The following is a 6,000-nucleotide window of genomic DNA, read 5'->3' as shown; positions in this document are numbered from 1 at the left end:
ACCTGAGCATCACCACGCAGTGGTTCCCATAAGCTTCCTGGCAATACAAAAACCATTCCACCTCCACCAGCTTTGCTTGGCTATAGCAGGGGTGGGTAAGCAGAGTAGTCCCAGCAGAAGAATCACACCAAAAGCTAGGACAGATACTCCTCTTGCTGCGAGGTCGCCCCAAAGGGCACATTTTCAGATAAGCCCCAATCTCGGCCCCTTCATTTTGCACCACTGCTCAGTCTCCCCAGGTGAGATCAAGGTTGCTGGACCTGGGAATCAAGCAAGGGGACATTTGCCTTGGGGCAGAGGAGGAAGAGGAGAATCGATGTTGTCGGAAGTCCCTTGTATCCAGTGCACTGAACAGCGATAAGGCGCTACAGAGAAGGAGGGAAATGTCCAGCCCATGGCCCCATGCCACAGCTGGTGGGAAGCCACTGGGCATGGGCTGCCTGGAGAAGGGCCTGGGAGGCATCACAGCCCTGGGATGGGAAAGGGGAGTTGGGTAGAAGGAAGAATAAGGGGGTCTGCAAGGGTGACAAGGGGACTGCCACTGCAGAGGGGGCTGTTGCATGGGTGGGGAGGGAAGCGGCTAACCTGTCCCCTCGTCCCTGTGCTCAGATGGTTTCTGCTGGGAAGGCACTGGTGGCGGGTGCGAAGAGCCAGCCCTGACCCCGTAGGAGGGAGATGCCCCCAGGACAAGGCACTCATCCACCCCAACCCAGCCCCGGACCGCGGGGACGCAGGGGCTCCTACCTGTAGGAGACCTGCTTTCTGATGGCCAAGTGCAGGAACTGCTCCTCCACCTCCGCCACCGCCCCTCTCATCTCCTCCCAAGCCGGATTCACGCCGCGGAGGCCCAAGCGTTGCGCTTGCCCAGTGCTCTCTGCATCTGCCGCTCCCCAGAGGCTCGCCGCGGCCCCCCTGGCCGCCTCTCCATCGACCCTGGCTGGGGTGAAGTTTCTCCGGCTCCCGGGACCTTCAGCCATGCTGGAGTGAGGTGTCTCTCCAGGCGGGGAGTCCTGCTCTGCCCCCACAACCTCTCGGGCAGCTCGGTCCAGCCCCACAGGGTCCCACGGTGCTGCTCTGCTTTGCCTCCCCAGGGCTGTGGGACAATCCCAGCGAGGCTAAACTCCCCGGCGGGAGCACAAGCACAGAGAAAAAGCAGCGTCCAACTTTTTGCAGTGGTATTTATTGGCCTCTTGATAGCAGTTTGGGCAGCTCAGGCGCTGCAGCTCAGCCTCCCTCCGTCTCTGCTGCCCTGCCACTGCGAAGCGGAGGAATAGCTGTCAGAAACCCGGAGATGTTGGTGCTGCTCCTCGGAGGTGCCGGCACTGCGAGGGCGGCAAGGAGGGAGTGGGAAACGCTGCGCTCACCGGGAGAAAGGGTCTTACGAGAGAGCACGTCCAGGGATGGCGATGCTCCCAGCAAGCGAAGGAGAGCTTGAGGAGCCTTCTGGGAGGTTCCCCCGGGACCAGGCGAGTCCCTCGGCGTCCCCAGCAGCAGCAGCCGAGCGGGAGAGGCAGGCAGAGGTAGGCAGCGAGGAAGGTGCCTGTGCACGGATCCTGCAGCAGCCCTCAAAAGACAAAGCAGAAAGTGAGTCTGTGCGTGGGGAGGGGGACTGCGGAGGGCTGCACCGAGCAGAGGCAGCCTGGTGTCACCTTAGAGACACTCGGAAACTGGCACTTAACCCTTCGGAGGCCAGGGAGGCAGAGGAGGGTGACAACTCGGCTGCCCCTCGCTGCTCGCAGCCCGGCTGGTGTCTGCCTGCCTGCAAGGGCTGCTCCTCAGGGAGCTGGGTCTCAGCTGCTCATCTTAACCAGACGTGCAGTCAGGTAAAGTCAGGCAGCCTGGAAAACTGTGACAGCAGCCCCAGCAGAGCAATGAGATGAGATCTGTCTGGGGATGGGGTCCCCAGCTTTGGGCAGTGGTACCCAAGGAGAGGTATGGCTGGAGCATGGCTTCCCTCCTCCCAGCAGGATCGCTTGGCTCCTTACCACTTGGGAGGCCACATTATCTCTGCTTTTTACTAATCCAAGGCATTTTTTTCTCCAATCCTGGCATCCAGAGGTAGAAAGGCCCTTCTGTCCTCTGCCCACATCCATCAGGGGAGTTGCATCATCTCCGTCCTGGGCTGGAACTGGACTCTGTGACCCCAGTCCCAGCTCTCGCCTGCCTCAGCCTTGCCAGCCCCAGTGCTGTGGTTGCCAGCTGGGGTGAGAAATCCCCACAAAGCTCCTGTACGCGCCTCGCTGCTTGCTTTGGATTTGTCCTGCCCCAGATTCACATGCTAAGGCTTTACCTGCTGGGCAATGGAAAATTTGAGCTTCAGGTCTGTAAGAGCCACCCCCTGCATGGCAAGGTCCTACAGTCACGTGTTACATCAAGTACACACTGCTGTCACCCCTAATCCCAGTGTCTTCCCATGAAGGGCTAGCATGACGGGAGCTGGAACATGTCCTCAGACTGCTCTGACTGTTTTATCACCTTGGGAGTTGTCAGGAGCAGCTTATCCCTCCTGCCAGCGCTCCCCATCACCTCTGTGCAGCCCTGTGGCACCTCTGGTGCAGGGTGCCGTGGTAGGGCACATTTCCACACCACTCCTGACCCCAACCTGGGAAGCAGCAGGGGCTGGAGAAGGGCTGTGCCTTTCCCTGGAAACCAGCCCACCAGCACCTCCAGTTCAAGTTACTGACATCCCACCCGCACCTGCTGGGGGATTTGTGCCTCCCAGGGGCACGGCAGCCCCCGAGCCCACTCCTCCGCACAGTCGTGACTTGCGGGGAGCCCCGCACCCTCCTCACTGTGTGACTCAGCCCCTCCAGCCCCCACAGGGGGTTTGTTCCCCTTGAAAGCCGGAGTGCTGCTGGGCAAGCCCCCCTGACAGGCAGAGCTGGCCCCTGGGAAGCAGCTTCACCTTCGCTTGCTGGGATAGAGACGTGCCTGGGAGTTTGCCAGCACTCCCCGCACTGATGCATGGCCCCGTTCCCCATCCTCCGGCCACCCACGGGCACCGCGGAGGCTGGGAGCAGGCTGTGGGAAGGGAGAAGCGGTGGGTACCCGGCTGGTGCAGAGGGACCTGTGGCACCTCGTTGCTTCTTGCTACCCACTGGGTGATGCCTCCTTGCCTGCCCTGGGGCTCACCCCAGCCTGGGGTGCCCGCGTTGGCCATGTGCTGTGAGATCCACCTTCACCCGTGCTGGCCGGGCTGCCAGGGCAGGGCAGAACTGGGCTGCCCAGAGGAGCTACAGGGGATGGAGGATGCAGGTCCACTCATGCTCCCAGGAGATTTTGGCCAACATCTGTCTCGTCGCTCACGGTTGAAGGAGTCAGTGGCCGCCGTGCTGAGGAAGGGGATGGCCAGGCTGGGGTCGATGCGAGTTGGAGGCTGGGGGTGCGTGGGGTCTGGGTGCAGGAAGGAGGGGAGAGCCACCTGGGGGGCATTTCTCGCTGATGGCTGCATCATCGGTGCCATAGGAAAGGAATTTCGGGGAGGGAAACTGAGGCCCTTATTGCAAGAAACCTCCCAAGAGCCAGGCACAGCAGAGCTCTGGGGTCACAGCACCTCTGGTTGAGGCAGAGAGAGGGGCAGGACAGTGGGTGCCTCCTGCCTTCCCACGGGGTCTGATCCTGTGCTACAGAAAGCGTCTCTGGGGGAGGAGCAGCCAGCAGAGGATTTTGCCCCTTTCTACCCATGTGCCAAACCGTACAGCTGTCACGCAGGCAGTGCGTCCAGATTTTGTGTGTCTGGAGGAGACATCACGGGATGTGCCTGCAAGAGAGGAGGTAAAGGATTGCTCAGGCTTCTGCATCTCTCTGCCCACCTGTCTCTGCAGGACATTTCACATGTCTGTCACTAATAGGGTCACCTTTCCCTTGGAGGATGCCATCAGAGCAACCTGAGGACATGGGAAGAGCAGGCAGACACAGGCTGGGGACAACGTGGCTGGGCGGTGGGGTTGGGTCAATCCTTTCCTCCTGGCACTCAAGGCACCCTTCAGCTCAGCCAGGTCACCTGCTTACCTGGGGCTCACCTGCTTACCCGGGACACAGGCCTGTGTCCTCGGCAGGGATTTCCTTCTGTGTGGGCATGCGGGACGGTGCAAGGGCAGCTTAGTGTTACCATACAAACCCCATCCTCGTTTTTTGCAGGCGCAGGTAGGGTATGGGCTTCCTAGGAAGCAGCATTTCTAGTAAATAAAGCTCTGGGAGGGTACAGTCTCCTCCCCTGGGCATAAGAAAAGGAACCTCCACCTTGCTCACCTGTAAGCCCCATTTCAGCTACCAGGTTAGAAAATCAACGCAGATTTGTTGAGGCTGAGGCGGGCTGGGTCAGCCTCTGGCCAGGTGCCATTGCTATTAACAAGCCTCAGCACCTGAGGGGTGTCAGGACGTGAGACCACCCTGTTCTCCTCAGAAGGTGTCCAAAAGCCCAGGCTCCTTGCCAGGCAGCAGGACGGAAGCCTGCCAATCCCATGATGGATCCATGTGAGAACTGCTAGCACAGTCCCAAATGTTGACAGCAAAAGGGACCACATCAGGCTTGGATAGTGGGGATGCTCTCCTGAGAGCCCTAATAGCACATGTCCTCCTGTAACAAACTCAACGTACCCATCAGGTTGCTGCCACACACCGCCAGCGGCCTGCTCAGCAGCGGTGAGATGCAAAAGCCAATTCTTTTCTCTTTTTTTTTTTTCAAGTTGGCCTGGTAACAGAGAACAGTTGGGAATAATTTGTCTCTGAAAAACGAAGCCCATGTTCTGTTAGCGTTCTTTTGTTCAGGGCTTGTACATATCGACAGTGCAGAGGCTTGTTAGAAATGTGACCCTAAATGGGCAAAAGCCCGGCTTGGTGTGGTGGATCTTGGCTGGGGGCATTTGGAGCAGACAGAGCGTAACTGAGTGAGGCTGAAGGTGACTTGTAAAGAAGGTGCCCTCTCACTTTGCTAATTCTCTTGTTCCACTCTAATTAGTTGCTGTAGCCAAATTGCTAGGTGTGATTGCCTGGCTGTGTTTCAGGAGGCATAGTGAGGATCAAAAGATCCTAATGTGCCTCTTTTGAGCAGCTCAGAGTTATCTGGTAGACTGCAGAATTAGGAGGATTTGTCAAGATGAAGGGAAATTTGCTCCTGACGGGCGGGGTGTTCTGGTCACTCCGTCCGCATCAGTGTTAAAGGAGCCAAAGCCTGAGAACTCGTCCTTTTAAGAGCTCCCCTCTAGCACCCATTTCCCTTGACATTTTGGAGCGTGCATGAAGAGTGCAGGCCAGAATGTCCCTGGAAGGCAATGCCTGAAGAGCTGAGTGATGTTTCACAGGGGTGAGCAAAGCAGGACCCCCTCCCTCCGGTGAAATCTGGTGGGTGAAGGGAGAAGCCTGGTTGCACGGCGGGGGAAGGTACATCGCACTGACACAGGGGTAGGAGGCTGCTTCTGGACAAGGTGCTTCAGGGAAAAAGTCAGACCCTCGACTTAAAACTAGTTCTGGCCCAGGAGACAAACTGCAGGGCAGGGTCAGGCGTTTCCTTGCATCTGTGGGCATGCGTAGGGAAGGGAGCTCTGCAGGGGTCTGTAAAACCCATGTCAGACTAAGCCACCATGAATCCCACGTCAAACCCCCTCTTGGCAGTACAGACCCAGCCAAGAAAAGAGAGCTCCTGTCTCTCCCAGCCACTGTTCAATGGCCAGCCCTGTCACAACAGTGTGGCAACATCTCGGTGCTTTACTCCTCTCCACCAAGAAATTCTTACCCACAGAAAGAGATTTTTGCAAGCCCCGAGCCTCATAGCCTCCTCCTGTGGCAAAGTCAGAGCCCTGCTGTACCAGCCCAGCCAGAAGCAGGAGACGGAGCCACCTTTTAGCACCTCTGAGAGGGGCTCCCGCTTGGGCTGCCTTCCAGATGTGGAGGGCCTGATTGCAAGGAGTTGTTTCAATGGCCAAGTTCTAACAAACCCACTTGGAGCCTTCTAGAAAATGAAGATTCATTTTCTAGACCCCCTGTTGCCTTGTGTTTCGC

This window comes from Haliaeetus albicilla, chromosome 5 (genome assembly GCF_947461875.1).
Source record: "Haliaeetus albicilla chromosome 5, bHalAlb1.1, whole genome shotgun sequence".
In the NCBI taxonomy this organism is placed as follows: Eukaryota; Metazoa; Chordata; class Aves; order Accipitriformes; family Accipitridae; genus Haliaeetus; species Haliaeetus albicilla.
This window is presented reverse-complemented; position numbering follows the sequence as displayed.